The sequence below is a fragment of the Panulirus ornatus genome, chromosome 19, assembly GCF_036320965.1.
Source record: "Panulirus ornatus isolate Po-2019 chromosome 19, ASM3632096v1, whole genome shotgun sequence".
NCBI classification, from domain to species: Eukaryota; Metazoa; Arthropoda; class Malacostraca; order Decapoda; family Palinuridae; genus Panulirus; species Panulirus ornatus.
The window spans coordinates 32,381,980-32,398,593 of NC_092242.1; positions in this window are offsets into that span (position 1 = coordinate 32,381,980).

The following is a 16,614-nucleotide window of genomic DNA, read 5'->3' on the forward strand; positions in this document are numbered from 1 at the left end:
GAATTCCTTGTAAATTATATGGGAGGGTATTGATTGAGAGGGTGAAGGCATATGCATAGCATCAGATTGGAGAAGAACAGTGTGGTTTCAGAAGTGGTTGAAGATGTGTGGATCAGGTGTTTGCTTTGAAGAATGTATGTGAGAAATACTTAGAAAAGCAAATTGATTTGTATGTAGCATTTATGGATCTGGAGAAGGCATATGATAGAGTTGATTGAGATAGTCTGTGGAAGGTACTAAGAATATATGGTGTGAGAGGCAAGTTGTTAGAAGCAGTGACAAGTTTTTATCGAGGATGTAAGGCATGTGTACGTCTAGGAAGAGAGGAAAGTGATTGGTTCTCAGTGAATGTAGGTTTGCGGCATTGGTGTGTGATGTCTCCATGGTTGTTTAATTTGTTTATGGATGGTGTTGTAAGGGAGGTGAATGCAAGAGTTTTGGAAAGATTGGCAGGTATGCAGTCTGATGGGGATGAGAGAGCTTGGGAAGTGAGTCAGTTGTTGTTGTTCGGTGTTGATAGAGCACTGATGGCTGATTCATGTGAGAAACTGCAGAAGCTGGTGACTGAGTTTGGTTAAGTGTGTGAAAGAAGAAAGTTAAGAGTAAATGTGAATAAGAGCAAGGTTATTAGGTACAGTAGGGTTGAGGGTCAAGTCAATTGGGAGGTAAGTTTGAATGGAGAAAAACTGGATGAATTAAAGTGTTTTAGATATCTGGGAGTTGATCTGGCAGCGGATGGAACCATGGAAGCGGAAGTGAATCATACGGTGGGGGAGGGGGCGAAAATCCTGGGAGCGTTGAAGAATGTGTGGAAGTCGAGAACATTATATCCGAAAGCAAAAATGGGTATGTTTGAAGGAAAAGTGGTTCTAATAATGTTATATGGTTGCGAGGCGTGGACTATGGATAGAGTAGTGCGCAGGAGGGTGAATGTGCTGAAAATGAGATATTTGAGGACAATATATGGTGTGAGGTGGTTTGATCGAGAAAGTAATATAAGGGTAAGAGAGATGTGTGGAAATAAGAAGAGCGTGGTTGAGAGAGGAGAAGAGGGTGTTTTGAAATGGTTTGGGCACATGGAAAGAATGAGTGAGGAAAGATTGACCAAGAGGATATATGTGTCGGAGGTAGAGGGAACGAGGAGATGTGGGAGACCAAATTGGAGGTGGAAAGATGGAGTGAAAAAGATTTTGAGTGATCGGGGCCTGAACATGCTGGAGGGTGAAAGGCGGGCAAGGAATAGAGTGAATTTGATCGATGTGGTATACCGGGGTCGACGTGCTGTCAATGGATTGAATCTGGGCATGTGAAGCGTCTGGGGTAAGCCATGGAAAGTTGTGTGGGGCCTGGATGTGGAAAGGGAGCTGTGGTTTCGGGCATTATTGCATGACAGCTAGCGACTGAGTGTGAACGAATGGGGCCTTTGTTGTCTTTTCCTCGCGCTACCTCGCACACATGAGGGGGGAGGGGGATGTTATTCCATGTGTGACGAGGTGGCGATGGAATGAATAAAGGCAGACAGTGTGAATTGTGTGCGTGTGTATATATGTATATGTCTGTGTGTGTATATATATGTTTACATTGAGATGTATGGGTATGTATATTTGCGTGTGGGGACGTGTATGTATATACGTGTGTATGGGGGTGGGTTGGGCCATTTGTTTCGTCTGTTTCCTTGCGCTATCTCGCAAACGCGGGAGACAGAGAGAAAGCAAGATAAATAGATATAAATATATATATGTATGTATATATATATATATATATATATATATATATATATATATATATATATATATATATATATATATATATATATATATATATATATATATATATATATATATATATATATCATACAAAGCTCCATCAGCCAGGATCGAACCTGGGATGGAACCTGGCTGATGGAGCTTTGAATGTTCCATGAAGGTGCGCGTTCATATACACTTTATTCGTATATATATATGCATATATTTATATATATATATATATATATATATATATATATATATATATATATATATATATATATATATATATATATATATATATATATATATATATATATATATATATATATATATGGGAAAATGGGAGAAATAATACTTTCATGTATTCCCAGCTTGACGTAGAAGGCGAATAAATGGGGCGGATGGGGAGGTGGATCACTTCCCTACCTCCTTGTATTCAAATTTCTAAAATAAAAAACAAAGAAGGAGTCATGCGGGGAGTGCTCATCCTTCTTGAAGGCTTTGATTGCTGTGGCTAAATGTGTCTGGATGTAACTAAGTTGAGAGAAAATGAGACACAAATATTTTGCTTGAAAAAAAGAACCTCAATGTTGTGTCTGTGAGTGAAACAAGGCTCGAGAGTAAAGTGGAAGAGTGGTTTGGGAATGTCTTGGGAGAAAAGTCAGAGGTTAGTCAGAGGATAAGAGCAGAGGAAGGAGTAACATTCTTCCTGAAGGAGAAGTTGTGAGAATATGTGAGAGTGCATCAAAGTAAATTCTAGTAGATTCATATGGGTAAGACTGAAAGTGGATCGAGAGAGATGGGCGATTATTGCCTATGCATCTGGTCATGAGAAGAAAGATGATGACCGGCAAGTGTTTTGGGATCATCTGAGTGATTGTGTTAGCAGATTTGATGTACGAGACCGTGTTATAGTGATGGGTGATTTGAATGCAAAGGTGAGTAATGTGGCAGTTAAGGTTATGATTGGTGTACATGGGCGTGTTCAGTGTTTTACATGAAAATGGTGAAGAGCTTGTAGATATGTGTGCTGAAAAAGGACTGATGGGTGGGAATACCTTGTTTAAAAAGAGAGATATGCATAAGTATATATATGTAAGTAGGAGAGGTGGCCAAAGGATAATGTGTTAATTGACAGGCGTGTTAAGGTGAGACTTGTGGATGCTAATGTGCTGAGAGGGGCAGCTGGAGGGATGTGTGATCATTATTTTGTAAAGGCAAAGGTGATGATGTGTAGAGGTTTTCGGAGAAGAGAGAATGTTGGGTTGAAGAGAGTGGTGAGAGTAAGTGAACTTGAAAGGAGACTTGTGTGAGGAAGTACCAGAAGAAATTGAGGGAAGAATGGTAAAAGGTGAGAGCAAATAACGTAACGGGAGTGAGTGAGGAATGGGATGTATTTAGGGAAGCAGTTATGGCTTGCGCAAAAAAAGCATTTGGCATGAGAAAGGTGGGAGGTGGGTTAGATTAGAAAGGGTAGTGAATGGTGTGATGAAGAAATAAGATTATCAGTGAAAGTGAAGAGATAGGCGTTTGGACGATTTTTGCAGGGAAATAGTGCAAATAACTGGGAGATGTACAAAAGAAAGCAGCAGAAGGTCAAGAGAAAGGTGCTAGAGGTGAAAAGTGGGCAAATGAGAGTTGGGGTGAGAAAGTATCATTAAATTTTAGGTAGAATAAAAAGATGTCTTGGAAGGAGGAATAAAAGTGCATAAGACAAGAGAACAAATGGAAACATCGGTGAAGGGGGCAAATGGGCAGATAATAACTAGTTCTGATGAAGTGATAAGGAAATGGAGTGAATATGTTCCAGGTTTGTTGAATGTGTCTGATGACAGAGTGGAAGATATAGATTGTTTAGGTTGGGGTGGTGTGCGAAATGAGAGAGTCAGGGAGAATGGTTTGGTGAACAGAAAAGAGGTAATGAAAGCTTTAGGGAAGATAAAGGACGGCAAGGCGGTGGGTTTGGATGGTATTTCAGTGGAAATTATAAAAAAAGGGGTGACTGTGTTGTTTATTGGTTGGTAAGGACATTCAGTGTATGTATGGTTCATGGTGAAGTGCCTGAGGATTGGCGGAATGCATTCATTTTGCCGTTGTACAAAGTCAAAGGGGAAAAAGGTGAGTGTTTGAATTAGAGAGGCATATGTTTTTTGATTATTCCTAGGAAATTATGTGTGAGGGCATTGATTGAGAGGGTAAAAGCATGTACAGAGCATCAGATTGGGAAAAAGCAGTGTGAATTTAGAAGTGGTAGAGGATGTGGGGATCAGGTGTTTGTGTTGAAGAATGTATGGGAGAAATACTTAGAAAAACAAATGGATCTGTATTTAGCATTTATCGAGTTAGAGAAGGCATTTGATAGGATTGACAGAGAGTCTTCGTGGAGAGTTTTAAGAGTGTATGTTGGTGGAAGTCATTTGCTACAAGCAGTGAAAAGTTTTTACCAAGGATGTAAGACATATGTTACGATTAGGAAGGGAGGTGAGTGACTGGTTCCCATTGAATGTCGGCTTACGGCAGGGGTGCTGATGTCTCCATGGATGTTTTATTTGTTTATGAATGTGGTGGTTGGTGAGGTGAATTCAAGAGTTTTGGAGAGAGGGACAAGTATGAAGTTTGTTGTGGATAAGAGAGCTTGGGAAGTGAGTTATTTAATGCTCGCTGATGATACACCACTGGTGGCTGATCCGGGTGAGAAACTGCAAAAGTTGGTGACTGAGTTTGTTAAAGTGTGTGAAAGAAGAATGTTGAAAGTAAATTTGAATGGTAGCATGGGTATTAGGTTGAGTAGGGTTTAGGGACAAGTTAACTGAAAGGTAAGTATGAACGGAGAAAAATTGGAGAAAGTGAAGTGTTTTAGATATCTGATAGTGGACTTTGCAGCGGATGGATCCATGAAAGCGGAAGTGACTCACATGCTGAGGGAGGGAGCGAAGGGTTTGGCAGCGTTGAGGAATATGTGAAAGGCGCGAACGTTATCTCGGAGAGCAAAAATGTGTGTGCTTGAGGAAATAGTAGCTCCGACAATGTTATATGGTTGTGAGAAATTGGCTATGGATAGGATTGTGCGGAGGAGGGTGGATGTGTTAGAAATGAAATGTTTGAGGATATGTGGTGTGAGGTGGTTTGATCAAGTTATGAAAGGGTAAGATTGATGTGTGGTAATAAAGTGTGGTTGAGAGAGTAGAAATGAGTTAAAATGGTTTAGACACATGGAAAAAAATCCCTTAGGAAAGATTGACAAAGAGGATATATATGTCAAAGGTGGAGGGAAGGAGAAGCGGAAGACCAAATTGGAGGTGGAAGGAAGTAGTGAAAAAGCTTTTGAGCGATCGATCGGGGCCTGAACATACAGGAGGGTGAAAGGCGTGCAAGGAATCAAATTATTTGGAGCGATATGGGATACCGTGGTCGAGGCTCTGTCAATGGGTTGAACTAGGGCATTTGAAGCGTCTGGGGCAAACCATAGAAATGCCTGTGGGGCCTGGATGTGGAAAGGCAGGTGTGGTTTCGGTTTATTACACATGAGAGCTAGAGACTGATTCTGAACGAATATGAACTTTTTGTCTGTTCCTGGCGCTGCTTCGCTGGAGTGGGTAGAGGTGGGTGGGGTGGGGCTGGGTGATGCAATTTCCTATGTGGCAGTGTGGCGAGGGAAATGGATGAAGGCAGCAAGTATGGATATGCACATGTGTATATATGTATATGTCTATGTATGTATATGTTGAAACGTATATGTATGTATATGTGTGTGTGTGTGTGGACGATTATGTATATACATGTGTATGTGGGTGGGATGGGACATTCCTCATCTGTTTCCTTGCGCTACCTCACTAACGCGGAAGAAGGCTCAGATTAAAGTGTATGAATGTGTATGGATGTAACCAAGATGAGAAAAAAGAGAGATAGGTAGTATGTATAAGAAAAGGAATCTGGATGTTTTGGCTCTGAGTGAAACAAAGTTTAAGTGTAAAGGGGAAGAGTGGTTTGGAAATGTCTTGGGAGCAATCAGAGCAAAGGGAGAAGTAGCACTACGCCACGAGCAGGAGTTGTGGGAGTATGTGATAGAGTGTAAGAAAGTAGACTTTAGATTGATATGGGTAAAACTAAAAGTGGATGGAAAGAGACGTGTGATTATTGGTGCCTTTGCACCTGGTCATGAGAAGAAAGATCATGAGGGCAAGTGTTTTGGGAGTAGCTGAGTGAGTGTGTTAGCAGCTTTCATGCACGAGACCGGGTTATAGTGATGGGTGATTTGAATGCAAAGGTGAGTAATGTGGCAGTTGAGGGTATAACTAATGTGCATGGGGTATTCATTGATGTAAATGGAAATGGTGAAGAGCTTGTAGATTTGTGTGCCGGAAAAGGACTGGTGACTGGGGATACCTGGATCAAAAGAGAGATATGCTTAAGTATACGTATGTAAGTATGTTAGATGGCCAAAGAGCGATATTGGATTACGTGTTCATTGATAGGCGCGTGAAAGAGAGACTTCTGGATGTTAATGATTTAAGGGGAGCAACTGGAGGAATGTCTGACCATTATTTTGTGGAGGCGAAGGTGAAGACTTGTAGAGGTTTTCAGAAAAGAAGAGAGAATGTTGGGGGTGAAGAGAGTGGCGAGAGTAAGTGAGCTTGGAAAAGAAACTTGTATGAGGAAGCACCAGGAGAGATTAAGTGCAGAATGGAAAATGATGAGAGCAAATGCCGCATGTGGATTGGAGGAGGAATGGGATGTATTTAGGGAAGCAATGATGGCTTGCGCAAAAGATGCCTGTGGCATGAGAGAGGTGGGAGGTGGGCAGAATAGAAAGGGTAGTGAGTGATGGGATGAAAAAGTAAGATTGTTAGTAAAAGAGAAGAGAGATATTTGGACGACTTTTGCAGTGAAATAGTGCAAATGACTGGAAAATGTATAAGAGAAAGAGGCTACAGGTCAAGAGAAATGTGGAAGAGGTAAAAAAGGCGGCAAATGAGAGTTGGGGTGACAGACTATCGTTGAATTTTAGGGAGAATAAAAAGATGTTTTGGAAGGAGATAAATAAAGTGCCTATGACAAGAAAACAAAAGGAAACTTCGATGAAGGGGGCTAATAAAGAGGAAATAACAAGAAGTGGTGAAGTGAGGAGGAGTGAGTATTTTGAAGGTTTGTTGAATGTTTTTGATGACAGAGTGGCAGATATTGGGTGTTGTGGTCGAGGTGGTGTGTGGAGTAAGAGAGGTAGAGAGAATAGTCTGGTACACAAAGAAGAGGTAGTGAAAGTTTTGTGGAAGGTGAAAGCTGGCAAGGCGGCGGGTTTGGATGGGATAGCAGTGGAATTTATTAAAAAAGGGGGTGACTGGGCAGTTGACTGGTTGGTGAGGATGTTCAGTATATGTATGATTCATGGTGAAGTGCCTGAGGATTGGATAAATGCATGCTTAGTGCCATTGCACAAAGGCAAAGGGGATAAAGGTGAGTGTTCAAATGACAGAGTCATAAGTTTGTTGAGTATTCCTGGGAAATTATAAGGGAGGGTATTGATTAAGAGGAAGAAGGCATGTACAGAGCATCAGGTTGGGGAAGAGCAGTGTGGTTTCAGAAATGGTAGAGGTTGTGTGGATCAGCTGTTGCTTTGTGGAACGTATTAAGAGTATATGGTGTGTTAGGTAATCTACTAGAAGAAGTGAAAAGTTTATCTCGAGGATGTGAGGCATGTGTACGTGTAAGAAGAGAGAAAAGTGATAGGTTCCCAGTGAATGTCAGTTTGCGGCAGGGGTACATGATGTCTCCATGGTTGTTTAATTTGTTTATGGATGGGGTTGTTAGGGAGGTGAATGCAAAATTTTTGGAGGTAAGGGCAAGTATGCAGTCTGTTGTGGATGAGAGTGCTTGGCAAGTGAGTCGGTTATTGTTCGCTGATGATACAGTGGGTGAGAAACTGCAGAAGCTTGTGACTGAGTTTGTCAATGTGTGTGATTGAAGAAAGCTGAGAGTAGATGTGAATAAGAGCAAGGTTATTTGGTTCATTAAGGTTGAGGGACAAATCAGTTGGGAGGTAGGTTTGAATTTAGAAAAACTGGAGGAAGAGAAGTGTTTTAGATATCTGGTAGTGGATTTGGCAGCGGATGGAACCATGGATGTGGGGATGAGTCACAGGGCGGGGGACGGGGTGAAGGTTCTGGGAGCGTTGAAGAATGTGTGGAAGGCGACAACATTATCTCGGAGAGCAAGAATGGGTATGTTTGAAGGAATTGTGGTTCCAGCAATGTTATATGGTTGCGAGGCATAGGCTATATAGATAAGGTTGTGCGGAGAAGGGTGGATGTGTTGAAAATGAGATATTAGAGGAAAATATGTGGTGGGAAATGGTTTGATCGAGTAAGTAATGAAAGGGTTAGAGAGATGTATGGTAATAAAAATTGTGGTTGAGAGTGACAAAGATGATTCATTGAAATGGTTTGATCACATGGAGAGAATGAGTGAGGACAGATTGAGTAAGAGAAGATATGTGTCACAAGTGGAGGGAACGAAAAGAGGTGGGAAACCAAATTAGAGGTGGAAGGATATAGTGAAAAAGATTTTACCTTCCACAGAGCATTTCTATTAATGCTATCATATGCCTTCTCCTAATCCATAAATGCTACATAGAAATCCATTTGCTTTTCTAAGTATTTCTCACATACATTATTTATGCAAACACCTGAACCAAACATCTACCACTTCTGAAACCACACAGTTCTCCCCCAATCTGATGCTCTGTATATGCCTTCACCCTCTCAATCAATACCCTCCCATATAATTTACCAGGAATACGCAACAAACTTATACCTCTGTAATTTGAGAACTAACACTTATCCCCTTAGCCTTTGTACAATGGCACTATGCAATCATTCCGCCAATCTTCAGGCACCTCACCATAAATCATACATACATTATATAACCTTACCAACCAGTCAACAATACCATCCAAACCCTCCGCCTAGGTGGCTTTCATCTTTCAGCTTTGGAAGTGAGTCAGTTGTTGTTCGCTGATGATACAGCGCTGGTGGCTGATTCATGTGAGAAACTGCAGAAGCTGGTGACTGAGTTTGGTAAAGTGTGTGAAAGATGAAAGTTGAGAGTAAATGTTAATAAGAGGAAGGTTATTAGGTACAGTCGGGTTGAGGGTCAAGTCAATTGGGAGGGGAGTTTGAATGGAGAAAAACTGGAGGAAGTGAAGTGTTTTAGATATCTGGGAGTGTATCTGGCAACGGATGGAACCATGGAATCGGAAGTGAATAATAGGGTGGGGAAAGGGGCGAAAATTCTGGGAGCCTTGAAGAATGTTTGGAAGTCCAGAACATTGTCTCGCAAAGCAAGAATGGGTATGTTTGAAGGAATAGTGGTTCCAACAATGCTGTATTGGTGCGAGGCGTGGGCTATGGATAGAGTTTTGCGCAGGTGGGTCGATGTGCTGGAAATGAGATGTTTGAGGACAATATGTGGTGTGAGGTGGTTTGATCCAGTAAGTAATGTAAGGGTAAGAGAGATGTGTGGAAATAAAAAGAGTGTGGTTGAGAGAGCAAAAGAGGGTGTTTTGAAATGGTTTGCTCACATGAAGAGAATGAGTAAGGAAATATTGACCAAGAGGATATATGTGTCATAGGTGGAGGGAATGAGGAGAAGTGGGAGAACAAATTGGAGGTGGAAAGATGGAGTGAAAAAGATTTTGAGTGATCTGGGTCTGAACATGTAGGAGGTTGAAAGGCGTGCAAAGGAAAAGAGTGAATTGGAACGATGTAGTATACCGGGGTCGACGTGCTGTCAATAGATTGAACCAGGGCATGTGAAGTGTCTGAGGTAACCCATGTAAAGTTCTGTGGGGCCTGGATATGGAAAGGGAGCTGTGGCTTCGGTGCATTATTACACGACAGCTAGAGACTGAGTGTGAACGAATGGGGCCTTTGTTAACTTTTCCTAGCGCTACCTCGCACACATGAAGGAGGAGGGGGATGTTATTCCATGTGTGGCAAGGTGGCAATGGGAATAAATAAAGGTAGACAGTATGAATTATGTATATGTGTATATATGTATGAGTCTATGTGTGTGTATATATATATGTATACATTGAGATGCATAGGTATGTATATTTGCGTTTGTGGACGTGTATGTATATACATGTGTATGTGGGTGGGTTGGGCCATTATTTCGTCTGTTTCAGTGCGCTACCTCGCTAACACGGGAGACAGCGACAAAGCAAAATAAATTAAAAAATAGATAATATATATATATATATATATATATATATATATATATATATATATATATATATATATATATATATATATATTTTATTATTATTATACTTTGTCGCTGTCTCCCGCGTTTGCGAGGTAGCGCAAGGAAACAGACGAAAGAAATGGTCCCACCCCCCCCCCCCCACACACATGTATATACATACGTCCACACACGCAAATATACATACCTACACAGCCTTCCATGGTTTACCCCAGACGCTTCACATGCCTTGATTCAATCCACTGACAGCACGTCAACCCCGGTATACCACATCGCTCCAATTCACTCTATTCCTTGCCCTCCTTTCACCCTCCTGCATGTTCAGGCCCCGATCACACAAAATCTTTTTCACTCCATCTTTACACCTCCAATTTGGTCTCCCTCTTCTCCTCGTTCCCTCCACCTCCGACACATATATCCTCTTGGTCAATCTTTCCTCACTCATTCTCTCCATGTGCCCAAACCACTTCAAAACACCCTCTTCTGCTCTCTCAACCACGCTCTTTTTATTTCCACACATCTCTCTTACCCTTACGTTACTCAATCGATCAAACCACCTCACACCACACATTGTCCTCAAACATCTCATTTCCAGCACATCCATCCTCCTGCGCACAACTCCATCCATAGCCCACGCTTCGCAACCATACAACATTGTTGGAACCACTATTCCTTCAAACATACCCATTTTTGCTTTCCGAGATAATGTTCTCGACTTCCACACATTCTTCAAGGCCCCCAGAATTTTCGCCCCCTCCCCCACCCAATGATCCACTTCCGCTTCCATGGTTCCATCCGCTGCCACATCCACTCCCAGATATCTAAAACACTTCACTTCCTCCAGCTTTTCTCCATTCAAACTCACCTTCCAATTCACTTGACCCTCAACCCTACTGTACCTAATAACCTTGCTCTTATTCACATTTACTCTTAACTTTCTTCTTCTACACACTTTACCAAACTCAGTCACCAGCTTATGCAGTTTCTCACATGAATCAGCCACCAGCGCTGTATCATCAGCGAACAACGACTGACTCACTTCCCAAGCTCTCTCATCCCCAACAGACTTCATACTTGCCCCTCTTTCCAGAACTCTTGCATATACCTTCCTAACAACCCCATCCATAAACAAATTAAACAACCATGGAGACATCACACACCCCTGCCGCAAACCTACATTTACTGAGAACCAATCACTTTCCTCTCTTCCTACACGTACACATGCCTTACATCCTCGATAAAAACTTTTCACTGCTTCTAACAACTTACCTCCCACACCATATATTCTTAATACCTTCCACAGAGCATCTCTATCAACTCTATCATATGCCTTCTCCAGATCCATAAATGCTACATACAAATCCATTTGCTTTTCTAAGTATTTCTCACATACATTCTTCAAAGCAAACACCTGATCCACACATCCTCTACCACTTCTGAAACCACACTGCTCTTCCCCAATCTGATGCTCTGTACATGCCTTCACCCTCTCAATCAATACCCTCCCATATAATTTACCAGGAATACTCAACAAACTTATACCTCTGTAATTTGAGCACTCACTCTTATCCACTTTGCCTTTGTACAATGGCACTATGCACGCATTCCGCCAATCCTCAGGCACCTCACCATGAGTCATACATACATTAAATAACCTTACCAACAAGTCAACAATACATTCACCCCCTTTTTTAAAAAATTCCACTGCAATACAATCCAAACCTGCTGCCTTGCCGGCTTTCATATTCCGCAAAGCTATCACTACCTCTTCTCTGTTTACCAAATCATTTTCCCTAACCCTTTCACTTTGCACACCACCTCGACCAAAACACCCTGTATCTGCCACTCTATCATCAAACACTTTCAACAAACCTTCAAAATACTCACTCCATCTCCTTCTCACATCACCACTACTTGTTATCACCTCCCCATTTGCGCCCTTCACTGAAGTTCCCATTTGCTCCCTTGTCTTACGCACTTTATTTACCTCCTTCCAGAACATCTTTTTATTCTCCCTAAAATTTAATGATACTCTCTCACCCCAACTCTCATTTGCCCTTTTTTTCACCACTTGCACCTTTCTCTTGACCTCCTGTCTCTTTCTTTTATACCTCTCCCACTCAATTGCATTTTTTCCCTGCAAAAATCGTCCAAATGCCTCTCTCTTCTCTTTCACTAATACTCTTACTTCTTCATCCCACCACTCACTACCCTTTCTAATCAACCCATCTCCCACTCTTCTCATGCCACAAGCATCTTTTGCGCAATCCATCACTGATTCCCTAAATACATCCCATTCCTCCCCCACTCCCCTTACTTCCATTGTTCTCAACTTTTTCCATTCTGTACTCAGTCTCTCCTGGTACTTCCTCAAACAAGTCTCCTTCTCAAGCTCACTTACTCTCACCACCCTCTTCACCCCAACATTCACTCTTCTTTTCTGAAAACCCATACAAATCTTCACCTTAGCCTCCACAAGATAATGATCAGATATTCCTCCAGTTGCACCTCTCAGCACATTAACATCCAAAAGTCTCTCTTTCGCACGCCTGTCAATTAACACGGAATCCAATAACGCTCTCTGGCCATCTCTCCTACTTACATAAGTATACTTATGTATATCTCGCTTTTTAAACCAGGTATTCCTAATCATAAGACCTTTTTCAGCACATAAATCTACAAGCTCTTCACCATTTCCATTTACAACACTGAACACCCCATGTATACCAATTATTCCCTCAACTGCCACATTACTCACCTTTGCATTCAAATCACCCATCACTATAACCCGGTCTCGTGCATCAAAACCACTAACACACTCATTCAGCTGCTCCCAAAACACTTGCCTCTCATGATCTTTCTTCTCATGCCCAGGTGCATATGCACCAATAATCACCCACCTCTCTCCATTAAGTTTCAGTTTTACCCATAGTAATCGAGAATTTACTTTCTTACATTCTATCACATACTCCCACAACTCCTGTTTCAGGAGTATTGCTACTCCTTCCCTTGCTCTTGTCCTCTCACTAACCCCTGACTTTACTCCCCAGACATTCCCAAACAACTCTTCCCCTTTACCCTTGAGCTTCGTTTCACTCAGAGCCAAAACATCCAGGTTCCTTTCCTCAAACATTCTACCTATCTCTCCTTTTTTCACATCTTGGTTACATCCACACACATTTACGCACCCCACTCTGAGCCATCGAGGAGGATGAGCACTCCCCGCGTGACTCCTTCTTCTGTTTCCCATTTTAGAAAGTTAATATAATATATATATATATATATATATATATATATATATATATATATATATATATATATATATATATATTATTTTTTTTTTATTATACTTTGTCGCTGTCTCCCGTGTTTGCGAGATAGCGCAAGGAAACAGACGAAAGAAATGGCCCAACCCCCCCCATACACATGTATATAGATACGTCCACACACGCAAATATACATACCTACACAGCTTTCCATGGGTTACCCCAGACGCTTCACATGCCCTGATTCATTCCACTGACAGCACGTCAACCCCGGTATACAACATCGCTCCAATTCACTCTATTCCTTGCCCTCCTTTCACCCTCCTGCATGTTCAGGCCCCGATCACACAAAATCTTTTTCACTCCATCTTTACACCTCCAATTTGGTCTCCCTCTTCTCCTCGTTCCCTCCACCTCCGACATATATATCCTCTTGGTCAATCTTCCCTCACTCATTCTCTCCATGTGCCCAAACCTCTTCAAAACACCCTCTTCTGCTCTCTCAACCACGCTCTTTTTATTTGCACACATTTCTCTTACCCTTACGTTACTCACTCGGTCAAACCACCTCACACCACACATTGTCCTCAAACATCTCATTTCCAGCACATCCACCCTCCTACGCACAACTCTATCCATAACCCACGCCTCGCAAACATACAACATTGTTGGAACCACTATTCCTTCAAACATACCCATTTCTGCTTTCCGAGATAATGTTCTCGACTTCCACACATTCTTCAAGGCCCCCAGAATTTCCGCCCCCTCCCCCACCCTATGATCCACTTCAGCTTCCATGGTTCCATCCGGTGCCAGATCCACTCCCAGATATCTAAAACACTTCACTTCCTCCAGTTTTTCTCCATTCAAACTCACCTCCCAATTGACTTGACCCTCAACCCTACTGTACCTAATAACCTTGCTCTTATTCACATTTACTCTTAACTTTCTTCTTCCGCACACTTTACCAAACTCAGTCACCAGCTTCTGCAGTTTCTCACATGAATCAGCCACCAGCGCTGTATCATTAGCGAACAACAACTGACTCACTTCCCAAGATCTCTCATCCCCAACTGACTTCATACTTGCCCCTCTTTCCAAAACTCTTGCATTTACCTCCCTAACAACCCCATCCATAAACAAATTAAACAACCATGGAGACATCACACACCCCTGCCGCAAACCTATATTCACTGAGAACCAATCACTTTCCTCTCTTCCTACACGTACACATGCCTTACATCCTCGATAAAAACTTTTCACTGCTTCTAACAACTTTCCTCCAACACCATATATTCGTAATACCTTCCACAGAGCATCTCTATCAACTCTATCATATGCCTTCTCCAGATCCATAAATGCTACATACAAATCCATTTGCTTTTCTAAGTATTTCTCACATACATTCTTGAAAGCAAACACCTGATCTACACATCCTCTACCACTTCTGAAACCACACTGCTCTTCCCCAATCTGATGCTCTGTACATGCCTTCACCCTCTCAATCAATACCCTCCCATATAATTTACCAGGAATACTCAACAAACTTATACCTCTGTAATTTGAGCACTCACCCTTATCCCCTTTGCCTTTGTACAATGGCACTATGCACGCATTCCGCCAATCCTTAGGCAGCTCACCATGAGTCATACATACATTAAATAACCTTACCAACCAGTCAACAATACAGTCACCCCCTTTTCTAATAAATTCCACTGCAATACCATCCAAACCTGCTGCCTTGCCGGCTTTCATCTTCCGCAAAGCTTTCACTACCTCTTCTCTTTTTACCAAATCATTATCCCTAACCCTCTTACTTTCCACATCACCTCGACCAAAACACCCTATATCTGCCAGTCTATCATCAAACACATTCAACAAACCTTCAAAATACTCACTCCATATCCTTCTCACATCACCACTACTTGTTATCACCTCCCCATTTGCGCCCTTCACTGAAGTTCCCATTTGCTCCCTTGTCTTACGCACTTTATTTACCTCCTTCCAGAACATCTTTTTATTCTCCCTAAAATTTATGTGACGTTCTTTTTTTTTCATTCATTTCAAGGTAGAAGTTGCAGTTTTCTAAATTGTTTCTTACATTTTTCATATGTATATATATGTATGTGTGTGTGTGTGTATATGTGCGTATGTGTGTGTATGTGTATATGTATATATATATGTATATTATCCCTGGGGATAGGGGTGAAAGAATACTTCCCACGTATTCCTCGCGTGTCGTAGAAAGCGACTAGAGGGGACGGGAGCGGGGGGCCAGAAATCCTCTCCTCCTTGTATTAACTTTCTAAAATGGGAAACAGAAGAAGGAGTCACGCGGGGAGTGCTCATCCTCCTCGAAGGCTCAGAGTGGGGTGCCTAAATGTGTGTGGATGTAACCAAGATGTGAAAAAAGGAGAGATAGGTAGTATGTTTGAGGAAAGGAACCTGGATGTTTTGGCTCTGAGTGAAACGAAGCTCAAGGGTAAAGGGGAAGAGTTGTTTGGGAATGTCTGGGGAGTAAAGTCAGGGGTTAGTGAGAGGACAAGAGCAAGGGAAGGAGTAGCAATACTCCTGAAACAGGAGTTGTGGGAGTATGTGTTAGAATGTAAGAAAGTAAATTCTCGATTAATATGGGTAAAACTGAAAGTTGATGGAGAGAGGTGGGTGATTATTGGTGCATATGCATCTGGGCATGAGAACAAAGATCATGAGAGGCAAGTGTTTTGGGAGCAGCTGAAGGAGTGTGTTAGTGGTTTTGATGCACGAGACCGGGTTATAGTGATGGGTGATTTAAATGCAAAGTTGAGTAATGTGGCAGTTGAGGGAATAATTGGTATACATGGGGTGTTCAGTGTTGTAAATGGAAAAGGTGAAGAGCTTGTAGATTTATGTGCTGAAAAAGGACTGATGATTGGGAATACCTGGTTTAAAAAGCGAGATATACATAAGTATACTTATGTAAGTAGGAAAGATGGCCAGAGAGCGTTATTGGATTACGTGTTAATTGAGAGGCGTGCAAAAGAGAGACTTTTGGATGTTAATGTGCTGAGAGGTGCAACTGGAGGGATGTCTGATCATTATCTTGTGGAGGCTAAGGTGAAGATTTGTATGGGTTTTCAGAAAAGAAGAGTGAATGTTGGGGTGAAGAGGGTGGTGAGAGTAAGTGAGCTTGGGAAGGACACCTGTGTGAGGAAGTACCAGGAGAGACTGAGTACAGAATCGAAAAAGGTGAGAACAATGGAAGTAAGGGGAGTGGGGGAGGAATGGGATGTATTTAGGGAATCAGTGATGGAGTGCGCAAAAGATGCTTGTGGCATGAGAAGAGTGGGAGGTGGGTTGGT